Raw genomic sequence first — 26,435 nt, 5'->3', positions numbered from 1 at the left:
AGAACGATTCCAAGATACCCGCGTGATCCTAATTTTTTTAGTGAAATTTGAGAAGAGAAGAGTCAAAACTCTACGTCAGGATGCCTTACCAGAGCGATGAAGGGACTGGGGAGTAAAAAGAATTCCTAAACTCTCCGATATATATAATCCTAAATGACTCAAAACATTTTTCTAGACTCAACAACGCCAGCTATTCGATCAAGCAGGGGGGCTCCTAAGGTCGGGGAAGGCTCTGATTACCAACTTGTAACGCCCTCGATGTGGCTATATCTCCTACGTGTCGGTTTACGACTTAGAGGCATAACCGCATTGAAAGCGATGTCGCGAGTAAGGTAATCTTCACAACAACCCATGTAAATAGATAATAGGGGAAACAGTACATAGTTGGCTTACACTCGCCATGTCACACAAATACATGAATAACATTACAATCATCCAATACACTCATGGTCCGACTACGACACCAAAATAAAAGATCAACCCCAACATGCGACATGGTCCCCGACCACCCCAACTGGGCACCACTACTGATCATCTGGGAAAGACACATAGTAACAGCGAGAGTCTTCGTCGAACTCCCACTTGAGCTCAAGCGCATCATCTGGAACGGTATCATCGGTCCTTGCATCTAGTTTAGAAGTAATCCGTGAGTCATGGGGACTCAGCAATCTCGCACCCTCGCGATCAAGACTATTTAAGCTTATAGGTAAGGCAAGGTAATATGTGGAGTTGCAGCATGCGACTAGCATATATGGTGGCTAACCTGTTCACAAAAGAGAGTGAGAAGAGAAGGCAAAGCACGAACGAAGAACTATGATCGAGAAGTGATCCTAGAACAACCTACGTCAAGCATTACTCCAACACCGTGTTCACTTCCCGGACTCCGCCGAGAAGAGACCATCACGGTTACACACGCGGTTGATTCATTTTAATTAAGTTAAGTTTCATGTTATCTACAATTGGACATTAACAAATTCCCATTTGCCCATAACCGCGGGCACGGCTTTCGAAAGTTCAAATCCCTACAGGGGAGTCCCAACTTAGCCCATCACAAGCTCTCACTGTCAATGAAGGATATTCCTTCTCCCGAGACATTCCGATCAGACTCGGTATCCCGGTTCTACAAGACATCCTCGACAATGGTAAAACAAGTTCAGCAATACCGCCCGAATGTGCCGACAAATCCCGATAGGAGCTGCACATATCTCGTTCTCAAGGCACACTCAGATAGGTCAAGCTACGAGTAAAACCAACCCTCGAGTTTCCCTGAGGTGGCCCCATAGGCTGCCTAGTTCAGACCAACACTCAGAGGAGCACTGACCCAGGGGGGTTTAAATAAAGATGACCCTTGGGCTCCGGAAACCCAAGGGAAAAAGAGGCTAGGTGGCAAATGGTAAAACCAAGGTTGGGCATTGTTGGAGGAGTTTTATTCAAGGTGAACTGTCAAGGGGTTCCCATTATGACCCAACCACGTAAGGAACGCAAAATCCGGGAACATAACACCGATATGACGGAAACTAGGGCGGCAAGAGTGGAACAAAACACTAGGCAAAAGGCCGAGCCTTCCACCCTTTACCAATTATATAGATGCATTAAGATAACAAGATAATATAGTGATATCCCAACAATAAACAATGTTCCAACAAGGAACGATCTCCAATCTTCACCTGCAACTAGCAACGCTATAAGAGGGGCTGAGCAAAGCGGTAACATAGCCAATCAATGGGTTGCTAGGACATGGTCGGTTAGAGGTTTGACATGGCAATTTGGGAGGCATGATAAGCAAGTGGTAGGCATCATAGCATAGGCATAGCAAAAGAGCGAGCATCTAGCAAGCAAAGATAGAAGTGATTTCGAGGGTATGATCATCTTGCCCGCAAAGTTGTCAGAGTTGACTTGATCCTCGTAAGAAAACTCAACGGGCTCCTCGTTAGCGAACTCGTCTCCCGGATCAACCCAAACAAGACAAACAAGCAAAAGGAACACAATCAACCACGTGCAATGCTCGAACAACATGATGCAAACATGGTATGCTATGCGGGATGCGATATGTGATGCATATGCAAGATTTGACAAGGAATGATTTAACCTGGCCACAACATGGAAATCCAAGAGTGCCACTGGAAAGGTGAGGTGATTTCGGTTGAAATCGATATAAAGATCACCGGAATCGGATGCACGGTTTGGAAATGGCAAGCAAAACAAATATGGCACCGGTCTACGATAATCAGCAAGTAGCCATCTAAAAGCATCAAGATAAATATGCTACAACTCTCAAACATGACAACCAAATACATGGAAGGGATCCACTCATTATGCTCGAAAAAAGAATAACACTGAGCTACGGCTAATTCATCCATTAACAGGTTCAAATAAGCATGGCAAAAATGCAAACGATAACAGGTTTCAGACTTGGTGAAATTAACACAAGTCTGGAATTTAACATCAAGTAGCACACTTTGGAGCATGAAAACTATATGCTACAGGAACTGAATATGGCAAAGAAAAGCATGACATGAAGCTACTCAAAGCACTTAACAAAAGTCCCTTAGTGACCTTGAGCCAAAAGGGATCAGAAAATACAATTGCAAACATGTGAACATGGCAAAACATAATCAGATTACAGACTTAGTGAAAAAACTGAAGCATGCAAGTCAGTTGACGAGTAGGCATGTTTACGAGCTCGATGCACTCACTACATAGTAGAGCATGACAAACTAAGCATACACCCATCAAGAATACATATCATAGAAGCTAGACATGGCAAAAACAACAACATAGCATGCACGGATCAATAGCAACATCCCCAGCAAAATCGCTAACAAGACAACAATCTGCCAGGATTCACGAAATAGCAAAAGTAGAGCTCGGTTGACTCAAGCTAGGGTGCTCCACAAATGAAAACAAAGACATATATGGATAGAGCACCACAATGTTAACAAATCATCCTTACTGATCATCCTCAAAACAGGCACAGATCACTAGGAAACAACTTGAACATATGGCATAATGACAAAATCAGAACAAGGACTTGGAGAAATTCTAAGTCCCTGAAATCAGCATTACCGATTGCACTACTTTGCAAGCTTTTGCTAGTCACCACAAATATCACAAAAATACATGGTACGCACCTCTGTAAAGATGGCATGGCATATAACAAAACTCATGTAGAGCTTAGGAGCATATCATGCACACATTAAACATGGCAAAAATGACAATTATCTATTTGATGAAACAGATCTAACAATTTTATCATATAGCCCTCTTCCAATAGCATTTCAGGCATCAAGATGAGCTGAAATGAAAATGATGCAATGATATGAAATAATGTACTCTCTCAGACGAACATTTTGATATGCTACACGCTCAAATCGGAGCTACGGATGCGGAGATACGACATGATGAAGTATGCATAAAATTAGGGTTTCGGGGACAAAAGTCAACCGAGCCAGATCCAGATCTGGTGGGTACTGTAGTTGCACGGGAAACGAGGTTCGTCGCCGGAGCTCGCCGGAGAAGAAGAAGAAGCACCCGGGCCGAGGCGCCCCGAGGAGGAGGACGGCGAGGCGACAGCGGTCGTCGGAGGAGGCCGGTGGTTGCGCAGCTTGCCGGCGGTGGATGGTGCGGTGGCACTAGAGGCGGCGACCCTCGCCGGAGATGGGCGGCGGCGCCGGAGATGCGGCAGGCCGGCGCGGGGCGCGGCTCCTCTTGCGCGGGCACGACGGAGGCAGGCGGCGCCGCGCGCGGGCCCTCGGGGGCTGGAGGCGGGCCGAGCAGGCCGGAGGTGGGAGCAAGGCGGCGGCGGACCCCTGGCGGCGCCCGCTTGGTCGCAACGAAGTGTCCGGATGGAGCGGACGTTGTCCGGCGGCGGCGTGAGCAGATTTTTTAGGGTTAGAGGTAGAATGATCCGCGAATTTTGAGGGGGGTGTCCTTTATATAGAGGTAGAGGGAGCTAGGAAGCTCCAAATGAGGTGCGGTTTGTGGCCACGCGATCGTGATCAAACTCTCTAGAAGATGGGAGACGTTTAGGTGGGTTTTTGGGCCACTTTGGAGGGGTGTTGGGCTGCAACACACACGAGGCCTTTTCGGTCCCTCGGTTAACCGTTGGAGTATCAAACGAAGTCCAAATGGTACGAAACTTGACAGGTGGTCTACCGGTAGTAAACCAAGGCCGCATGACAAGTCTCGGTCCAATTTGAAAATGTTTAACCCCCACACACGAAAAGAGGTAGAAAGGGCCATCGGAGGAGATAGGAGCGCCGGAATGCAAAACGGACAATGGGGAAAATGCTCGGATGCATGAGACGAACACGTATGCAAATGCAATGCACATGATGACATGATATGAGATGCATTACAAAGGCAACAACACACGGAGACAAAACCCGAACCCGAGGAAATAAAATAACTTAGCGCCGAAAACGGCAAGAGTTGGGATACATATATGGTAAATTACATCCGGGGTGTTACATATGTATGTAGTGTCAAACCCACAAGGAGCTAAAGGTAAGATGAATATTCTCTCAAGCCCTATCAGCCACTGATACGACTCTAGGTACACTGAACGTTTGCTTCCAACTAGAAACGAGAAATAAAACTACATTGTGGGTATGAAGTGGATAACTTTGTATTGTATCGGAGAGCTAAAATATTAAAGTAGGTGTTGTTATCATAAAGGTAGAATATATTACTAAATATTGTAAATAGCGAGTGTGGAATAATGGTGGATCGGTGTGCGGAGATGTCCTAGGCAATTGTTAACAAGACCGGTAATCACTATTGCAGTTTCATATGAGGGAGAGGTATAAGCTAACATACTTTCTCTTCTTAGATCATATGCACTTATGATTGGAACTCTAGCAAGCATCTGCAACTACTAAATATCATTAAGGTAAAACCCAACCATAGCATTAAAGTATCAAGTCCTCTTTATTCCCATACGCCATGTACAGCTTATCCGTGTTTGTGTTTCAGTCACTCACGCAACACAGACAATAAGCAAACCATGGACAAATTGCAACACCCTATAGCGGGCATCCCTCACGCTTGCGCGACACAGAGGGCACCATAGGACAACACCAAAGTAAAACATACAACTCATACCAGCTAGATCATCAATCAACCCAAAGACAAAGGATATCTACTCAAAACATCATAGGATGGCAACACAACATTGGGTGATAATATGTGCATAAAGCACCATGCTCAAGTAGGGATTACAGCGGGGTGCGGGAGAGTGGACCACATAAAAGAGATGAGGATGGTGATGATGATGGTGATGTTGATGAAGACGATCACCGCGGCGATGATTCCCCTCTCGATGGCACTCCGGTGCCACCAAGACAGAGGAGGAGAGGTTCTCCCCCTTGTGCTTCCTCCTCCATGGCCTCCCCCTGGATGGGAAGAGGTTCTCCCTCTGGTCCTTGGCCTTCATGGTGATGATGGCCCCTCCGGGATCCTCCTCCATGCCCTCCGGTGATGATGGCCCCCTCCGGCAGGATGCCGGAGAGGGACTAGATTGATTTCTCGTGGCTAGAGAGGCTTGTGGTGGCGGAACTTCCGATCTAGGTTAATTTTTGGAGGTTTATGTATATATAAGAGTTTTTAGCGTCGAGAATAAGTCAGGGGGGTCTTCGGGCTGTCCACGAGGTAGGGAGGCGCGCCCAGGGGGTGAGCGCGCCTCCCACCCTTGTGGGCAACCCGAGACTCTTCTACTGCATGGCCTTCTTCTGGTCCAAAAATAAGCCCCATCAAGTTTTAGGTCAACTGGACTCTGTTTGGTTTTCCTTTTTTGCGATACTCTAAAACAAGGAGAAAACATAAACTGGCACTGGCACTGGGCGCTAGGTTAATAGGTTAGTCCCCAAAACCATATAAAATACCATATAAATTCATATAAGACATCCAAGGTTGGTAATATAATAGCATGAATACTTCATAAATTATAGATACGTTGGAGACTTATCAGCATCCCCAAGCTTAATTCCTGTTCGTCCTCGAGTAGGTAAATGATAAAAGAAATAATTTGTGAAGTATGAATGCTAGCAAGTTCATAAGTTTCATCAATGATAGTTCCAATCACTTTTTCTAGCATCATTACATATCATAACAGTAGCTCATTTTCATAAAACTTTTCATGATCAAGTAAAAAGCTATTCACATGTTAAGGTATAGATCATAAACTTTCTTGAAACTAACAAACTATATTCTCAGTCATCAAACAATTGCAATTCATCTTATTTTCTGGAAGGGTCTATGTCAGAGCTTTGATTTAGCAAACTCCATATACTCAATAATCATTTAATCTTTCACAATTGCTAACACTCACGTGATATTTATGGGTTCAAAGTTTTAGTCGGACACAGAGAAAGATAGGGGCTTATAGATTCGCCTCCCAACCTTTTAGCTCAAGGGTAATGACAACAATAATAGTTCATGATAACTTACATCCAATTGGATATATATATATATATATATATATATATATATCAGGATCTTTCCAACACAATGTGCTTGCCAAAGGATAAAGTGTAAAAAGGAAAGGTGAATATCACCACGACTCTTGCATAAGGGTAGAAGATAAAAGTAAAAGATATGCCCTTCACAGAGGGAAGCAGAGGTTGTCATGCGCTTTTATGGTTGGATGCACAAAATCTTAATGCAAAAGAACGTCACTTTATATTGCAACTTGTGATATGGACCTTTATTATATAGTCTATCACTTTTATTTCATCCACATCACAAGATCGTATAAAGCTTATTTTCTCCACATTAATAGATCATACATATTTAGAGGGCAATTTTTATTGCATGCACCAATGACAACTTACTTGAAGGGTCTTACTCAATCCATAGGTAGGTATGGTGGACTCTCATGGCAAAACTGGTTTAAGGAATGTTTGGAAGCATAAGTAGTATCTCTACTTGGTGCAAAGAATTTGGCTAGCACGAGGGGGAAAAAGCAAGCTCAGCATGTTGGATGATCCAAGACAATATACTTTATTCGGATATAAGAAAACATAACCCGTTACGTTGTCTTACTTGTCCGACATCAACCTTCTAGCATGTCATATTTTAATGAGTGCTCACAATTTCAAAATATGTCCAAGATAGTATATTTATATGTGAAATCTCTCTTCCTTCAATATTCTTTCATGAATTGTTCAAGTGCCAATTTTACGTTTGCTAACTTTCAATAAGTTTACTACCTATACTTATTCTGTTTGAAGTCATTACTCCCCATGGTATAAGCATATGAAACATATATAAATTCATATTTATGGTATGCAATTCATTCAACCATTTACTCATAGGATATATGTGAAGCACGTGAGTAAATGACAAACTACTCCAAAAAGATATAAATGAAGGACGCTAAGTAGTCAAATAATTAACTAGCTATGGGAGGATTCTTTTTCATTCAAGATTTCAGATCCAATGATTTTATTCAAATAGAAAGTAAAATTGAAAATACGCTCCAAGAAAAACACATATCATGTGACGAATAAAAATATAGCTCCAAGTAAGGTATACCGATAGTTTGAAGACGAAAGAGGGGATGCCTTCCGGGGCATCCCCAAGCTTAGGCGCTTGAGTCTTCCTTGAATATTACCTTGGGGTGCCTTGGGAATCCCCAAGCTTAGGGTCTTTCCACTCCTTATTCTCCTCATATCGATATCTCACCCAAAGCTTGAAAACTTCAATCACACAAAACTTAACGGAACTTTGTGAGATAGGTTAGTATGATAAAGAGTAAACCATTCACTTTGGCACAGTCAAATACTAGGTTTATAATTGTTCTCACACAATGCCTACTGTACCATATTATTTCTACAATTTATATTGAGAAATATAAGCCATAGAAACTAGAAAACAAGCAAACTATGGAATGAAAAGAGAATCTGTCAGAAACAGAACAGTCTGTAATGATCTGAACGCCAACCAAACTTATGCTACTCCAAAAATTCTGAAATAAATTTTTGGACGTGGGGAATTTGTATATTAATCTTCTGAAAAAAGAATCAACTCAATCGCACTCTTCTGTAAAAAAATGGCAGCTAGTCTCGTGAGCGCAAAAGTTTCTGTTTTTTATAGCAAGATCACATTAACTTTCACCCAAGTCTTCCCAAAGGTCTTACTTGGCACTTTATTGAAACAAAAGCTATAATACATGATTAATACAGTATATTAATCATGATAACACACAAAAACAGTAAGGGTAAATATTGGGTTGTCTCCCAACAAGCGCTTTTCTTTAATGCCTTTTAGCTAGGCATGATGATTTCAATGATGCACACATAAAAGATAAGAATTGAAACATAAAGAGAGCATCATGAAGAATATGACTAGCACATTTAAACCTAACCCTCTTCATATTCCTAGGGATTTTGTGAGCACACAATTTATGGGAACAAGAATCAACTAGCATAGGAAGGCAAAACAAGTATAACTTCAAAACTTTAAGCACATAGAGAGGAAACTTGATATTATTGCAACCCCTACAAGCATGTATTACTCCCTCATAATAATTTTCAGTAGCATCATGAATGAGTTCAACAATATTACCATCACATAAAGCATTCTTTTCATGATCTATGAGCATAGAAATTTTACTACTCTCCACATAAGCAAAATTCTCCACATTCGGAATGGCGGGATCACTAGTTCCTAAAGTTGACACTCTTACAAACCCGCTTTAGATTATAGTATTATTCATACTCCAAAGATATAAGTGAATTCCATGGAGCGTTCTACAATTAATATATACTAACCAATATCCAAGCTCGAAATGTATAAGTGAAGCACACGAAGCATTCTATAAATTCATACTCAAAAGATTTAAGTGAAGCTCAAAGAGCAATTCTATAAGATCGTACTTAGAATATATAAGTGAAGCACATGAAGTATTCTATAAATTGATGAAGGGACATCTCATACTAGCATGGTTCTTAAAGAAAAAGAAAAACACAAGGGACACAAATCATGTGAAAAAAACAAATACCGAGGTATACCGATATTTGTTGAAGAAGAAAGATGGGATGCCAACTGGGGCATCCCCAAGCTTAGATGCTTGAGTATCCTTAGAATTTACTTGGGGTTCCTTGGGACATCCCCAATATTGAGCTCTTACCTCTCTTTATTCTTCTCACATCGGTAACTCCTCGTTCTTCGAACACTTCATCCACACAAAACTTTAACAAAAACTTTGTGAGATCCATTAGTGTAATAAAGCAAATCACTACCTTTAGGTACTGTTTCAAACTCATTCCAATTTCATATTAGAACTATCTCTACTATATTCCAACTTCTCTATGGTTCATACCCTCCGATACTAGCCATAGATGCATCAAAACAAGCAAACAACACACGAAAAACAGAATCTGTCTAAAACAGGACAGTCTGTAGTAATCTGGACGTTTAGTAAACTTCTGTAACTCCAAAACTTATGAAATAAATTTGAAAATTTGAACAATTTGTACAGAAGTAATGTTCAAAAAGTTTCATACCCATTTTACTTTCCAGTAAAAAAATTGAAAATCACGCGCTACAGCCAAAGTTTCTGTTTTTTGTTCTACACATAGTAAACAAGCAATATAATCATCCTAAAACCAAAGCTTGGCACATTATTTTTATAATACAATGGATATATATAAGGGGATAATTATTTACAGAGAAACTTCCATGAAAAATTCTACATTGTTTCCCTGAGCATGAAGACAAGTGCTCAAGGTCAACCCTCACTTCTTCAATGCATAACTTTCCAATCACTTCTCTTTTTTGAAAAAAAAATTAGGCATGAGAGGCAAGTAAATTCTTTTTGTATTTTCATTCTTTTAAAAAAATTGTATGTTTCTCTAACAACTAAACAGAAACAAAAAAGAAAAAAAATCTAGTTAGTGAATAAATCAAACAAGCATACACAAGAACATCAACCGCACGCTATTGCTCCCCGGCAACAGCGCCAGAAAAGAGCTTGATAATCCCCAAGTGCAGGGAATCATCATAGCAATTTCCAAAGGTGGAAGTGATAAGTATGGAGTGTTGAACCCACAAGGAGCTAAAGGTAAGATCAATATTCTCTCAAGCCCTATCTGCCACTTATACGACTCTACGTACACCGAACGTTTGCTTTTAACTAGAAACGAGAAATAAAACTAGTTGTGGGGTATGAAGTGGATAACTTTGTATTGTATCGGAGAGCTAAAATATTAAAGTAGGTGTTGTTATCATAAATTTAGGATATATTACTAAATATTATAAATAACGAGTGTGGAATAATGGTGGATCGGTGTGCGGAAATGTCCTAGGCAATTGTTAACAAGACCGATAATCACTATTGCAGTTTCATATGAGGGAGAGGCATAAGCTAACATACTTTATCTTCTTGGATCATATCCACTTATGATTGGAACTCTAGCAAGCATCCGCAACTACTAAAGATCACTACGGTAAAACCCAACCATAGCATTAAAGTATCAAGTCCTCTTTATTCCCATACACCATGTCCCGCTTTTCCGTGTTTGTGTTTCAGTCACTCACGCAACACAGACAATAAGCAAACCATGGACAAATTGCAACACCCTATGGCAGGAATCCCTCATGCTTGCGTGACACGGAGGGCACCATAGGACAGCACCCAAGTAAAACATAAAACTCATACCAATCTAGATCATCAATCAACCCAAAGACAAAGGATATCTACTCAAAACATCATAGGATCGCAACACATCATTGGATCATAATATGTGGCATAAAGCACCATGTTCAAGTATGGATTATAGCGGGGTGTGGGAGAGTGGACATCGTAAAAGAGATGAGGATGGTGATGTTGATGAAGACGATCATCGCGGTGTTGATTCCCCTCTCGATGGCTCTCCGGTGCCACCAAGAGAGAGGAGGAGTGGTTCTCCCCCTTGTGCTTCCTCCTCCATGGCCTCCCCCTAGATGGGGACAGGTTCTCCCTCTGGTCCTTGGCCTTCATGGTGTTGATGGCCCCTCCGGGATCCTACTCCATGCCCTCCGGTGATGATGGCCCCTCCGGCAGGATGCCGGAGAGGGCCTAGATTGATTTCTCGTGGCTACAGAGGCTTGCGGCAGCGGAACTTCCGATCTAGGTTAATTTCTGGAGGTTTCTATACATATAAGAGGTTTTGGCATCAAGAACAAGTCAGGGGGGGTCTCCGGGCTGTCCACGAGGTAGGGGGCGCACCCAGGGGGTGGGCGCGCCTCCCACCCTTGTGGTCAGCCCGGGACCCTTTTGGCCCAACTCTTTTACTCCATGGCCTTCTTCTGGTCCAAAAATAAGCTCCATCAAGTTTCAGGTCAATTGGACTCCATTTGGTTTTCCTTTTCTCCGATACTCTAAAACAAGGGAAGAACAGAAACTGGCACTGGGCTCTAGGTCAATAGGTTAGTCCCAAAAACCATATAAAATAGCATATAAATGCATATAAAACATCCAAGATTGATAATATAATAGCATGAATACTTCTTAAATTATAGATACGTTGGAGATGTATCAAGTGTCTCTTTGAAAGAAAAACCGTAGGAACTTTAATATCCACTTGTCCTCCTTTTCAAATTCTTATTCACGAAGCAGAAGACTAAGAGATAGTAGCATAATAGCATTATAACCGTCCATTTTCTTGTTGTTTGACTTAATCTCACCATGCTTCTTTGCATCCTGTGATCTTCCAATTCTTGTGAACCAAACACCCAGATTGGCAGAAATCCACTGTTTTTAAATTCTCTGTTTTGCACGTGCATTCCTATCCTATTATTGTGTATTTCCTATCCATGCGTTGTTAGAATCCTCCAATTCAAACGAGCCCTTACAGAATTACTTCTCTTACATATATTTGTCAAAGAAAACCTTGTGTGGTTTGTCCCGCTCCAGCTGCGCCGTCGTCCACCCAGCTCAGCTGCTCCAATGACAGAAGGGTCCAACAGAGCAGGGATCCGACCTCCAAACTGTCTTTCACTGCCTTAGATCTTCTTCCCCACCGCGAGCAGCCATGACAACTACATTACCGTCATCAACCAAGCAGATGACCTCCAGGACTACACGGCTCCGCAAGAGAGGTCGCACTCTTTCGTGTCTGCTTACGTTATGCATCGCTTAATATTACATGCTACTTATCATCATGTTCACCAATTAGACTCTGAGTCAGCTCCAAACTAATGGTCAAACTTGAGTTTTTAAATGGTTGTGGGGTACATATCAGGGCTGAAATCAATAGTATCTATCTATTATCTGGTTAATCTCTGGTGTCTACTATGAGTTTCATGTTGGGTGGGAAGCAAACAGTAAGGAAGCCATTATCTGTATTTTTTAACTAAAGACATTATCTGCCGACTTTCATTGGTTTTGGGTGTATGCACAGGTTGCTACCATCACTCTGGATTTCTGCATGCACTCCTTACATAATCTCACTATCTTTTATTCCTATGCATGTCAGTTATTGTACACAATGGAACTATACATGTAGTGTGGCAATAAAATTTCATGCAGATGTCGCTCCATGGTAGGCGCAAAGGCAGCCCCCTCCACCCATTTCAGATTATAATCGAGAGGAAGATATCTGTTCTGAGGGGGATTCAGAAGGAGAAGACCACTCCTATTTACCCCCTGAGGTCTTCGCTCTAACTTGGCATGCTGTTGTTGGTTATATCATGCATATTGTGCCTTGCATTGCTTACTTTATACATCAAATATGTCATCTGCTTAGTTTCAAGATGGTTTGTGTGAATGCCATCTGTTTAGTTTATTCATCGTTTATGTGAATTATGCAATGCCATCTTGTTTAGCCAGGCATCATATATGTGAATTTTCCAATGTCATCCTGCTTAGCCAGTCATCCTTTTTTGTTATGTATTACGTTTGTCAACAATGTTAGAACATTCAACAACTCTTCGTTTGCATTGGCCATTTGACACGGTGATGGAAAATTCTAGAGTGAAAATAAGGTCTTCAGAGCAGACTATGCTATCTGTTGAAGCGCATATCTCGCTGGTTACGGATAGCTCCTCAGAGGAGGATTTAGAGACAGATGATCAGTACTATCCCCCCCGAGGTGTATGCTCTAACTTAGCAGGGTTATGTTGCTCATATCATGCGTATGGTGTCTTGCATTGCAATGTCATTTGATTAGTTTAGACATGCTTTGTGTGAATGCCACCTGTTTAGTGCCTACTTGCCATATATGTGAATTATGCATTGCCATCTTGTTGCAAGACATTATATATGTGAATTATGCAATGATATCTTGTTGCAAAGGCATTCTATATGTGAATTATGCAATGCCATGTTGTTTAGCCAATCATCATGTATGTGAATTATATCATGCTATCATTTTTTCGTATTATGTGTTCCATTTGTCAACAACGTTTGTATATTCAACTACTCTTCCTGTGCATCAGCCATTTGAAGCGGTGATGGAAGTATCTGGAGTGAAAACAAGGTATTCAGAGCAGACAATGCTACCTATTGAAGCAGACATCTTGCTGGTTACAGAGAGCTCCTCAAAGGAGGACTCAGAGACTGATGACCAGTCCTATTTCCCCCTGAGGTCTATGGTCAAACTTGGTAGGGTTATATGACCCATGTCATGCATGTTGTCTTACATTGCTTAGTTTTTACATCATATATGGATTGCCATCTACTTACTTGATTACTATATAAATCATATATTTGAATTATATCATGCCATCATGTTTACATACACAACATCTATCTGAATTATGGCATGGCAACCCATTTAATAAAGACATCATATAGTTATATCATCTCGTCCTATTTAGTGTTTACAGTCATCATATTTTGAATTATGTCATTCTATCCGTGAATTATATCATGCTATCATGTTTCTATAGGCGGCATGTATGTGAATTATGGCATGCCAACCTATTTAATAAACACGTTATATAGTTATATCATGTCATCCTATTTACATAGTCATCATATTTTGAACTTTGTCTTTCCATCTTTTTTAGTTAGCCATCATAATGTGAAATTGTGTCATGCTATCCTGTTTAGTTAGCCATCATATATGTGAAATCGTGTCATGCTATCCTGTTTGGTTAGACAACATAGTGAATTATTTCATGCCCTCTTTTATTCCCCACTATCCATTGCACCTGTCTATCATACAATGTCTGTACATTAAATTACTTTTCTTGTTTATTAGCCATTTGACTTGGAGAGGGTGATGGCAATATCTAAGGGAGTAACAACACGGTCTTCAGAAAAGATAGTGCTACTAGTTGATGTAGATAGAACCACGGTTTTACTTGCCCAAGAACCAGCACCACAACACATAACCCAGACTCTCACAGATTTTACCCCTACCCAGTTGGACAAAGAACCAGATACACCCCTTCTAACCCCAACCCCAGTAGATAGTAAACCAGTTCCAGTTGACATAGCACCATCTCCACCACAGAGCACCCAAACACGAGCAGTTAGTAAGGGAACTGCAGTGCCCAAAGCATGAGGACCACCACTCTGAATCCCAACTCAAGACTTAAAGGAGAAGAGGAATTGTTCTTAGGTCAGGTTCTGTAGCTATGGTTCATACTCCTTTGCTCTTGCATCACTTTATTTACTCATACCAACTATTTTCAAATTTGAAGCATGGAATTGAAACTCCAATGGCGCAACAAGTATGTTTTAAACCTGTTTCTTTAACTGGTTTGCTATTGTAACTTGCTCTATGTTGATTTCAGTTTCAATTGAATAAACAGTTATGTTCTCATGTCATGCACATTAGAAGTGTTGTTATTTCTCTATAGTATCCCACACTTATATTTAGTCTATTCTTCTTTGTCTTGAACAAATATTATTTGAACTGTGTCTCTATCTTGATTTGGCAACAAAAACTAGAATGATATAGACCATAAAGTGACCATGGTACATAGATATATGTCTGTTTCATGCTATTATCATGTCCACTTTATTACTGAACTGATTTACCAAAATGAGTTTCATATACAACATGGTAAACCTGTGATGTGTCTGCTTGTTTCTCTTTTAGAATGCGGACAAAATATTGGAGAACAGTACCCCGTTATGCAATGGTAAAGGAAGTAATGCAGATAAGGTTCAAGATAGTGAGACATCCCTGTCGGTCTCCAAGAAAGCTGATAAAAACTATCTTGACGACAGTGAGAGAACCCAAAAGTCATGTCTTGATGTAGTGTTCGAGTTACTGGCCACTAATGCTGGCACAAGCTCTTCGAACTCGCTGCCTGAATCAATTCGTCTTCTTGAGTCTCAATTTCAAGTTGAAAGACATCGATCAGATGTGCTGCAACAAGAAGCTGAAGGACTGAGGAAGTCCCTGCAGAATTCAGATGCATACTTTCTGGTGCAACAGTAAGCGCTGGAGGATTTAAGCACCAAATAAGAGAAATTTAATAATCTTGCTAAGAATCTTGCCAGCATTATGGGTACCCAGGATATTGTTTCTTGAGCTCTTCTGAAGTGGTTTCAGTTCTGGACTTGTTTTGCTATGGCGTTTATTTGCACTGGTCGCCAACTTTGACAACTAGTGTATATGATATGCTGTTTCGTTCCCTATATTTGCACTCGTGGTGAACTTTGATGCCCAGTGGATGTAATATGTGTAATAGCCGTGATAGCCTAGCGTAAGTTGCTTGCTTATTTATTTCCTTGTTGTCTTATTTATATGTTTGCTTGTAGTCAGTGCAGTTCTTTTTCCGCGGTTTGCTAGTGGCCGCAATAACCTATTTTTTTAAAACTAGGCCACAATAACCATGGGCTACATATTTACTATAGTTACCATGGGCCTCCTATGGGCCGTAGAAACAATGGGCATTCTAAGGGCCATAGAAACAATGGGCTTTCATGGGCCATAGAAACAATGGGCTTTCATGGGCCATAGCATCAATGGGCCTTCTATAGGCCGTATGATCAATAGGCCAAACATGGGTCGATAAGAAACCACATTATGGGCCGTATACGGGCTAGATTTGGAATCATCCATTCATGGGCCCACAATAACGGGCCATCATTAATTGGCCATTTTTGATGACGCTATGAAAACGGCCCAACGGATTAACGGGCCGCAAACGGGCCGATTGTAACCACGGGCTGAATTTGGCCTACTGGCAGAGAAGGCCAGTAACGGGCCGTAAGTAACCGAATGCTGGAAATGATCCCAAGAATAAATGGGCCCTGAGAAGGAGAAAAGATAACACGGGTTGGAAACGGCCCAATGGAACAATGGGCCGTTGATGGGTATAAAGCGGTACACTGTTCATTGCGGGCCAGATTCACCACGGGCCGTTAATGGGCCAAGAGTTACAAATGGCCTCCTATGGGCCAAAAGACATCATGGGCCATACATGGGCCGAAAGTTACAACGGGCTAGAATCATATTGGACGGCCTAGATGAAGCAACTGACCTAATTCCGATAGGCCGTAACGGGCCATGAGTTAGCGGGTCATAAATGGGCTATATACGAACATGCCATTAACAGCCTTTCCATGGGCCGACCTGTTACCTTTTGACCAAGTCAAACGGGTCGGCCTTTTCACCGAAATGGGCCTCTATTGGGCCATGCCAGATGTCGACGTGTCATAAGCGCCTCATGTCCAATTAATGGATGACATCTGTCCCAACGGTGAGCCAACACGTGTTTCCTCCAGCCAATAACCGGACCTGATAGCTGTTAGCGGGTTATCGGATCCAAAACCGGACCTGATAGCTTAACGATGACCCATTACGGTGGATACCACGTGTCGGTCACCCTTGACGAAAGCACTTCCATGACGCGCCATTTATCGTCATGGAAGTGAACACTTCCGTGATGATAATTTTGGTAATGTCATGGAACACTTCTACGACAGCACATGTATGACTATCTTGATTCTGTCATAAAATCGTGATGGATGTACATGCATGATAGAAAACGTGATCTACTGTGACAAACATGTATCATCACGGAAGTGTATTTTTTGTAGTGCTACTACTATTACTTTAGCAATAGCGCGGGTAGCAGCAGCGCGCTGCTGCTAAACCTAGGTTGTTGGGTACTGTCGGTCGATTTTAGTAGCAGCACGATTCCACTTGGCCGCTGTACTGCTAACTGAGTAGAAGTAGCACCTGTTTTGTACCTGCGCTACTAAAAATTAGCAATAGCGCCTCTTTTGATACCGCGCTGCTGGTAAGATTCTATGTATAGGCTTTTCCCTGGTAGTGCCCCGTCGAACCAGAAAGGGACTCTTGGTCCCATAGGTGGCCATGGTTTCCCACGACAGGCATCGTCGACTCGGTCATGCTAGCATGAGGAACTTGCACACGCTTGTGAAGAAAAAGCACGTCATTGGCATTGAGGGTGTCAAATTTCTCAAAGATCATCCTTGTGGGGCTTGTGAGGCTGGAGAGACGACCAGATCCAATAATCCCTCGAAGACTATCATGACTACCACTCGTCCCTTTGAATTACTTCACATGGACCTCTTTGGCCCCACCCATTATGCCACTCTAACAAATGCAGGAAGTCATTATGTACAAAACTTAATTTCAGGAAGTCTTCAAATGATTTTCCTCAAGGGCCTCAACGAATTTCGGTGTGAAGATCAAGCACATCAGGAGTGACAATGGGACCGAGTTCAAGAACACTGGTCTTGAAGACTATCTTGATGAACTTGGTATTACTCACGAGTTATCTGCCCCATACACTCCTCAGCTGAATGGCGTCGTGGAGCACAAGAAACAGGACTCTTGTTCAGATGGCTCACACTATGCTTGATGAATACAAGATGCCTCGTCGCTTCTGGCCTGAGGCTATTTATACAACATGCCACATCATTAACATGGTATATCTTAACAAATTCTTCAAGAAGACCTCATATGACAAGATACCCAATGCGAGTTATTTCAAAGTCTTCGGTGCTAATGCTAGATTAGGGATCCACATCACAACTCTAATTTTGCACCAAAAGCACATGTGGGTTTTATGCTTGGTTACGGAAAGGACTCGCACACCTATAGAGTCTTCCACACCTATCACCACAAGGTTGTTGAAACTGTAGATGTGCGTTTGATGAAACTAATGGCTCACAAAGAGAGAACCTTCCTCCTGTGCTAGATGAAATGTCTCCTGAGGAATCCATCAAGTTCAAGGCTACTGAGGATGCCATACCCACTGAAGAATCTGCTGAAGAAGTTATTCTAGATCGTGAAGAAAATCATGCTGGTGCATCTGAAGAAAATGTCACTGAAGAAAATGCTCACCCAATCAAACTCGCTAACCTGCTCATCCTCGCGTCGCAAATGAAGTGTAGATTGAGAAAATCATCGATGACATCAATGCACCAGGTCCTCTCACACTCTCAAAAGCTTCACATTTGTCTAACTTTTGTGGGAACTTCGCTTTTGTCTCTATCACAGAGCCCACCAAAGTTGATGAGGCATTTCGGGAGCCTGAGTGGATTCAAGCTATGCAAGAGGAAGTACATCAATTCAAGCTCAACAATGTGTGGGAACTTGTCAAGCGACCAGACCCTCACAAGCACAATATCATAGGTACCAAGTGGATCTACCAAAACAAGCAAGATGAAAATGGCCTAGTGGCGAGGAAGAAGGCTCGTCTTGTAGCTCAAGGCTACACACAGGTTGAAGAAATTGATTTCGATGAAATTTTTGCACCTGTTGCTATACTTGAGGCTATTCACATATTGCGTGCTTATGCTAACCATCATGATACCATCTTATATCAAATGGACGTGAAAAGTGCATTCCTCAATGGTAAGTTTGAGGAAGAAGTATATGTTGCTCAACCCCCAGGTTTTGAAGATCCTAAGCATCCCGACAAAATCTTCAGACTCAACAAGGCCCTCTATGGCCTCAAGCAGGCCCCTCGGGTGTGGTATGGTACACTGAAGGAATTCCTCATGAAGAAAGGCTTCAAACCCGGTTCACTTGACCCAACTCTTTTCACCAAAAGTTATGATGATGAATTATTCATGTGTGAAATATATGTAGATGATATTATCTTTGGCTATACTATCGAACGTTACAGTGATGAATTTGGATACATGATGCGTGAGGAATATTCAATGTATATGATGGGAGAATTGATATTCTTCTTAGGTATCCAAATTCTCCAACAATGCAATGGCATCTTCATATCTCAAGAGAAATACCTCAAGGATGTGCTGAGGAAATTCGGCATGCAAGATTGCAAAGGCGTCAAAATCCCTATGCCCACAAATGGCCATCTATGCACCGATGAAAATGGTAAAGACTTCAATCAGAAGGTATATAGCTCCATGATTTTCTATTTATTGTATCTATGTCCATCTAGGCCAGATATTATGCTTAGTATTTGCATGTGTGCCCGTTTTCAAGCTACACCGAAGGAATCACACCATAAGGCTATGAAGCATATTCTTCGATATCTACCTCACACTCCAACACTTGGATTACGGTATCCGAAGGGTTCGGCTTTTGATCTCTTTGGATGATACTTAGTATGTTGGTCCTCAAAGAAGCAGAACTGCGTATAACTCTCTACTGCTGAAGCAGAGTATATTGCTGCTAGTTCTTGTTGTGCTCAATTGCTGTGGATGAAGCAAACCCTCAAGGACTATGGCATCTATATGAAGAATGTGCCACTCTACTGTGACAACGAGAGTGCCATCAAGATTACTCACAACCCAGTTCAGTATCGAAGACTAAGCACATCCAGATTTGTTATCATTTTCTTCGAGATCATGTGTTGAAGGGCGACATGTCCATCGACCACGTGAAGACTGAAGAACAACTAGCAGATATCTTCACAAAGCCCTTAGAGGAGAAGAGATTTTGCAAGTTGCGGTGTGAGCTAAATATCTTAGAATCTCTGAATGTTCTTTGAAAGGACACACATCCTAACACTTATGGAAAATTGATGACTTAGATGTGCAACACACGAAGTAACGTTTTTCTTCAATCAATGAAGACTAACGCTCTAAGTGTGAAGAAATTAATGAAGAATCTGATTCTCAGAGCCCTACGACAATTGTACACGATCTCTGAAATCATCATTCTTATACAGTGGGTCACGCCACCAACCAAAGTTGAAAATCTTCAAATTTGAGTTTTTTATTTTGCAATTTCTTCAATTTTCAAATTCTTCAACTTCAGAAATTCTTCAACTTTTCGATTGGTGCTCTTCATTGACTATATATATGTCACCCTTAAGACTCTTATTCTGCACACAATAACCTTATTCTGCTAACACCTCACCCCTGTACCGTCCCACGAACAGAACCACCCCACTACCGTAAACCAAGCCGCAACAAAGCCTACCCCACCACCCGCACGACACCCAGCTCCCTCTTTCCCCCATCCAAACCCCCAACTCCCTCCACCTTTGTCAGGACCCCGATCCTAAGACACATTGATCTAGCATGTAACACATCATATCACTTTGCGGACTCACACACGGTATCCCCACCGGTGACACCTTACCTGGCCAGGGACCGTTTGCGCCTTTTGGCTCACGTATATGATAGCGTCGCTAGCATCCATATGATAGAAAACCCGGGCTGACATGACTAGTCATGAACCCAAAGTGGCACTAACTTACAGGGACAGGCATACATGACCCAGCAACGAACGTGTCAGTCATCCGCGAGTGAATTCGGGCTATAGCAACTGGGCTAGCAGGACTCTGGGAATCCGGGCTGTAGCAGGCTAACAGGACTCCGAAAGACACCGCGTGAAATTTCCCCGAAGGGACAGACACATGATCGAAGAAGGACACATGCCGGCCAGTCTAAGTGTTCCGGAGTAGTAGCAATTGGGATAACAGGACTTGGGTAAACCGGGCTATACCAACTACCATGGCTCAGTGGAAGCACTAGACTACATTTCCCCATAAGAGAGGCTACCAAGGATAGACAACTAGGTTGTCGGATCCCACACATACAAAGCATTTCAATCATACACACAATATGCTCGATATGTGTAAATACAACATGGCATCACAACAAAACTCTACGACTCAAAGTAATTATTCATAAGACTCCGAAGAGTCAGATATTACAAATATGGGTCTCATGACCCAGCATTCAAGTCATACAAGCAATAGCACATGCGGAAGCTTATCTTGTTTGAGTACAGACAACTACAAATGGAAAAGGCTGAGAAGCCTAACTAACTACCAGACCCTGCCGAGGGCACAAGATCGTAGCTGAGGTAACAAGCTAAACATCGAAGTCCACGCGAAACTACTAGCGAGACTGAAGTCTCTCTGCAAAAACATAAATTAAGCAAACGTGAGTACAAATGTACCCAGCAAGACTTACATCAGAACTATATACTTATGCATTAGCATCAACAAAGGGATGGTGGGGTTTAACCGCAACAAGCCAGCTTTGACTCGGTGCCTATCCTGAACTACGACTACAAGCAACTCTTTTGAGGTGGCGCACACGAGTCCACATATTCACCAAACAATACACCACTATGGATCTGCTCCCGTCTCCCTACGAGAATGCCATCAATAGCACTCACGCTTATCTTGCGCATTTTAGAGTATCCACTTTCACTTGTCTATGAACTATACAGGCAACCTAGAGGTCCTTTACTGCAGACGCGGCTATTCGAATAGATGATGTTAACCCTGTAGGGGTGTACTTCTTCACACACGCTCTCACCACTTATCACCGTTTACACGACATGTACTCGACAACCTTCAAGAGGAAGCCCAGTGAGGGTGTCGGCCACGACCGGACTAACCACACAAGTCCCTAGTCCAAGTTTATCGCCTATTCGGGTTCCATCCGCAAGGAGATCCGGCCGGGGTGTCCCTCACGGCCCCAAACGATGTGTGCAGGGTTCCCCGGACACCAAACGGGCGACTCAGTACACCGTGCCATGGTGTATCTACCATCATAGCCCACCCCTAGGGTCAGTGCTACGCACAGCCTCCAACACATATCCTACAAACACCAGAAACTAGTTGCAACTCTTGGACAGAGATCAAGGTGATTACTAAGTTGAGAGAGTCAATTAAGGATCCTAATGTGTGGTAGTAACTGTTCATAGATCACAAACACAGAATTCAGTTCCTGAGGACGGTTTCAATGAGACAGCCCACCATGTACTCCTGCATGGCCTCTCACCACTACCTTTACCAAATCGTGTTCACACACTTAGATCTCAATAGTAGGACATGTTCACCACATTCCAATTCATCCTCGATGAAACAGACCTGACTCAACTCTAAGCAGTAGAAGGCATGACAACAAGCATGGATGAGTAGGCACATCAGGGCTCAAACAACTCCTACTCATGCTAGTGGGTTTCATCTATTTTACTATGGCAATGACAGGTCATGCAGAGGAAAGGGGTTCAACTACCGTAGCAAGTAACAGTTGAATCATTGTTGTCCTAATGCAGTAAAAGAGAGCAGTAGCGAGAGAGTGGGATTGTATCGGAATGAACAAGGGGGTATTGCTTGCCTGACAGAGTGGTTGAGGGGTACTGCCCTTCAACTGGATACTCGTGAATATCCTCGGGAGCAGAACCTACCACAGAGATTACGCCGGTAACACAATCAATACATCATGATATGCAACAATATGATGCATGCACATGACATGGCAAAACGAGTGTGTTGGGCTAATACAACTATAACCAGATGGTTTTGAGCCATTTTAAACCAAAGGTTCAACCCCAAACTCATCATATGAATTGAAATAGTGCTTTATCATGTTTTGATATAATAGTAGGGTTAAGTTGCTTTAACATGAATGAAACCAGTACAGATGGAAATTTTGGATTTTTCCGATCATTTTTCATATATAAAACTTTGCATTTGGAGTTACAGATTAATTTCTATGATTTTTAGAAGTTTAGACATTTTTGGAATTTCCTGAATTGTTTTAATCCAGAAAATGGTTAACTCCGTCAGCATGACGTCGGTGTGACATCAGCAGGTCAAAGGCACCAGCCCAGGTCAAACCTGACGGCTGGGACCCACATGTCAGAGTCTAACTAATTAACCTAAGTTAATTAGCTCTAAACTAATACTAGACTTGACTAGTTAAAGCCTTGGGTCCACATGTCAGTTTTAACAGGGCTAATTAAGTTTAGTTAGCACTTAACCTAAATTAGCAGGGGCCTGGGCGCACTTGTCAGCGACCCAGGGGGTCATTTGGTTAGTGCCTAACTGGTGTTCAGCCGGAGTTAAGGCCGTCGGCGAGGCTAGTCGTGGCGGAGGTTGTCGGAATTCCTCCAACGGTGACCATTCGAGCGGCGGAGGGGCTCTACGCGAAGTGCACGCTCATGCGCTTCCAACGCAGCAGGCGGCGGTGGCTAGGGTGCACGGAAACGACGTCGACAGCGAGAAGCGCGGCGGCGGGAGCTCGGCGGTGCACAGGGGCACGGCTGCAGTGAGCAAACGCGCGAACTAAAGCGTAGGCAAGGCACTAAGCGGTGCGGCGGGCGTGTTTGGCATATTGGCGCGACCAAATGGTCACTGGAGCAACACCGGCGACGAGCTCTTGCGGCGGAGCGTCTCGGCTCCGGTGGAGGAGGCGGTTAGAGGGCGCAAACAAAGCAAAGAAGAGGGGGAGGCGGTGTAGAAGCTCATGGCGGTTGCGACGACCGTTAAAGCGGGCTCGGTGGAGGTCGGAGCTGAGAAGGGCGGCGAGGTCAATCTCGGCGAACCAAGGAGGAAGAAGACGTCAGGGGGCGGTGCTTCGAGGCGTCCGGCGTCATGTGAGTAGACGGAGAGAACGAGGCAGACGTGGCGGAGCTTCTGGACTCGGGCGGAGGGCGAGGAGGTGGCTCTGGCCGCGGCAACTGCAAGCAGAGGCGACGGTAACGTTCGGTCGTGCGCGTGAATTAAGACAGAGGAGGGGATGAGGGCGAGGGAGAGAAGGGAGAAGTGCAGGGGGTGCTGGGCGTCTCCAGGCAAGCAGGTGGACACACGGGGACGCTGCCAGCGCGAAGAAGGAGGTGGAGGCTCCGCTGGTACGCGCGCGTGTTCGCTCCTGCCTACTGGCAGGAGGAAGACGACGAGCGAGGAGGTAAGTGGGCTAGGTCAGTTAAGCTGGGCCGGCTATAGGTAGGTGGGCCAGGTAGGTTTCCTCTCCTCTTCTGTCTTTTGTAAATTTAGTTTCTGTTTTCTATTTCCTGCATTTGTTTTGTCTTTATTAAAAATGCCAGAGCATTTTCAAAAATCTTGAAAATATTTGTGGGCACTAGTTGGATTATTTCCAACAGCCATCATTTAAAATCAAGATTATTTGGGCACTTAAAATAATTTATAGCATTTAAATGCCCAAATGCAAATAACTTATGATTTAATTCAGTGACCCAAGTTGTCCTAGAAAAATGTGAACCATTTTTGTAGAGGTTCTAAACCAAGACAAAAATGATGAATATTTTTGAAGGGCACTAGTTGGATTAGGTGGTGCTGGGGTTTCTGTCATCCCCATTTCAAGTTTCTGAGAAATTAAACATGATGCAACAACCAAGATTAGTCCACAAGCAAGGCCAAAGCTAGGGCTGTGACAGCTCACCCCCACTAAACAAGAATCTCGTCCCGAGATTCAAGCGCAGGGTAAAAATGAAGAGGGGACTCGAACTATCACAATTTTCATGATCCAACTGTCCTCATCGAATATATTGATTCATTGCATCATCTTGAACTTGACATCCTTGCTTTCGAGATCTTCACCCAACACGAGGACAGGAGAGCGAGATAACTCTACAGGGATGGATCACCTGAATGATCACATGATCAACTCACGGAGCGAGATGTAGAAACATCTCTCGAGCTGAGGAACAAAAACACATATGAGCAGCGATGGAAAGAAGCAGGTGACGAAGGTTCAGATTAGTAGGCAACAATTCCATGCTTAGAAGATGGTGCATGGTTTCAAAGTAGCAAGGGAATAATTACCATTGTTCCATAACGGGGCACCTTAGGGAGGTGGCTCATAGGATTATTCCCTTAAGTGGCAAAAAGAATTACTTTTGATACATGGATCATTAAAACTCTCTATACCAGCCTAAGGCAATTCACCAACAATCTTTGGAGGAGTACAAAGGAATGACATATGATAACTCACAAGTATAGGGGATCGCAATAGTTTTCGAGGGTAGAGTATTCAACCCAAATTTATTGATTCGACACAAGGGGAGCCAAAGAATATTCTCAAGTATTAGCAGCTGAGTTGTCAATTCAACCACACCTGGAAACTTAATATCTGAAGCAAACTATTTATAGCAAAGTAATATGATAGTAATGGTAACAGTAGCAAAAGTAACGATAGCAAAAGTAATGTTTTTGGAATTTTGTAGTGATGATAACAATAGCAACGGAAAAGTAAATAAGCTAAGAACAATATATGGAAAGCTCGTAGGCAATGGATCGGTGATAGAGAATTATGCCGGATGCGGTTCATCATGTAACAGTCATAACCTAGGGTGACACAGAACTAGCTCCAATTCATCAATGTAATGTAGGCATGTATTTTGAATATAGTCATACATGCTTATGGAAAAGAACTTGCATGACACCTTTTGTCCTACCCTCCCGTGGCAGTGGGGTCCTAGCAGAAACTAAGGGATATTAAGGCCTCCTTTTAGTACAGAACCGGACCAAAGCATTAACACATAGTGAATACATGAACTCCTCAAACTACGGTCATCCCCGGGAGTGGTCCCGATTATTGTCACTTCGGGGTTGCCGGATCATAACTCATAGTAGGTGACTATAGACTTGCAAGATAGGATCAAGAACTCTCATATATTGATGAAAACATAATAGGTTCAGATCTGAAATCATGGCACTCGGGCCCTAGTGACAAGCATTAAGCATAGCAAAGTCATAGCAACATCAATCTCAGAACATAGTGAATACTAGGGATCAAACCCTAACAAAACTAACTCGATTACATGATAAATCTCATCCAACCAATCACCATCCAGCAAGCCTACGATGGAATTACTCACGCACAACGGTGAGCATCATGAAATTGGTGATGCAAGATGGTTGATGATGATGATGGCGACGGATTCCCCTCTCCGGAGCCCCGAGCGGACTCCAGATCAGCCCTCCCGAGAGGCTTTAGGGCTTGGCGGCGACTCCGTATCGTAAAACGCGATGAATCCTTCTCCTTTATTTTTTCTCCCTGAAAGTGAATATATAGAGTTGGAGTTGAGGCCGGAGGAGCTCCAGGGGGTCAATGAGGTAGGGGGGCGCGCCCCCACCCTCATGGCTAGGGTGTGGGCCCCTGGTCTTGATCTTTTGCCAGTATTTTTTATTATTTCCAAAAATACGCTCCGTGAAGTTCCAGTTCAGTCCAAGAACTTTTGTTTCTGCACATAAATAACACCATGGCAATTCTGCTGAAAACATCATCAGTCTGGGTTAGTTCCATTCAAATCATGCAAGTTAGAGTCCAA

Source organism: Triticum aestivum, chromosome 3A (assembly GCF_018294505.1).
Source record: "Triticum aestivum cultivar Chinese Spring chromosome 3A, IWGSC CS RefSeq v2.1, whole genome shotgun sequence".
Taxonomy (NCBI): Eukaryota; Viridiplantae; Streptophyta; class Magnoliopsida; order Poales; family Poaceae; genus Triticum; species Triticum aestivum.
The sequence above is the reverse complement of the archived record's forward strand: the minus strand, read 5'-3'. Positions refer to the sequence as shown.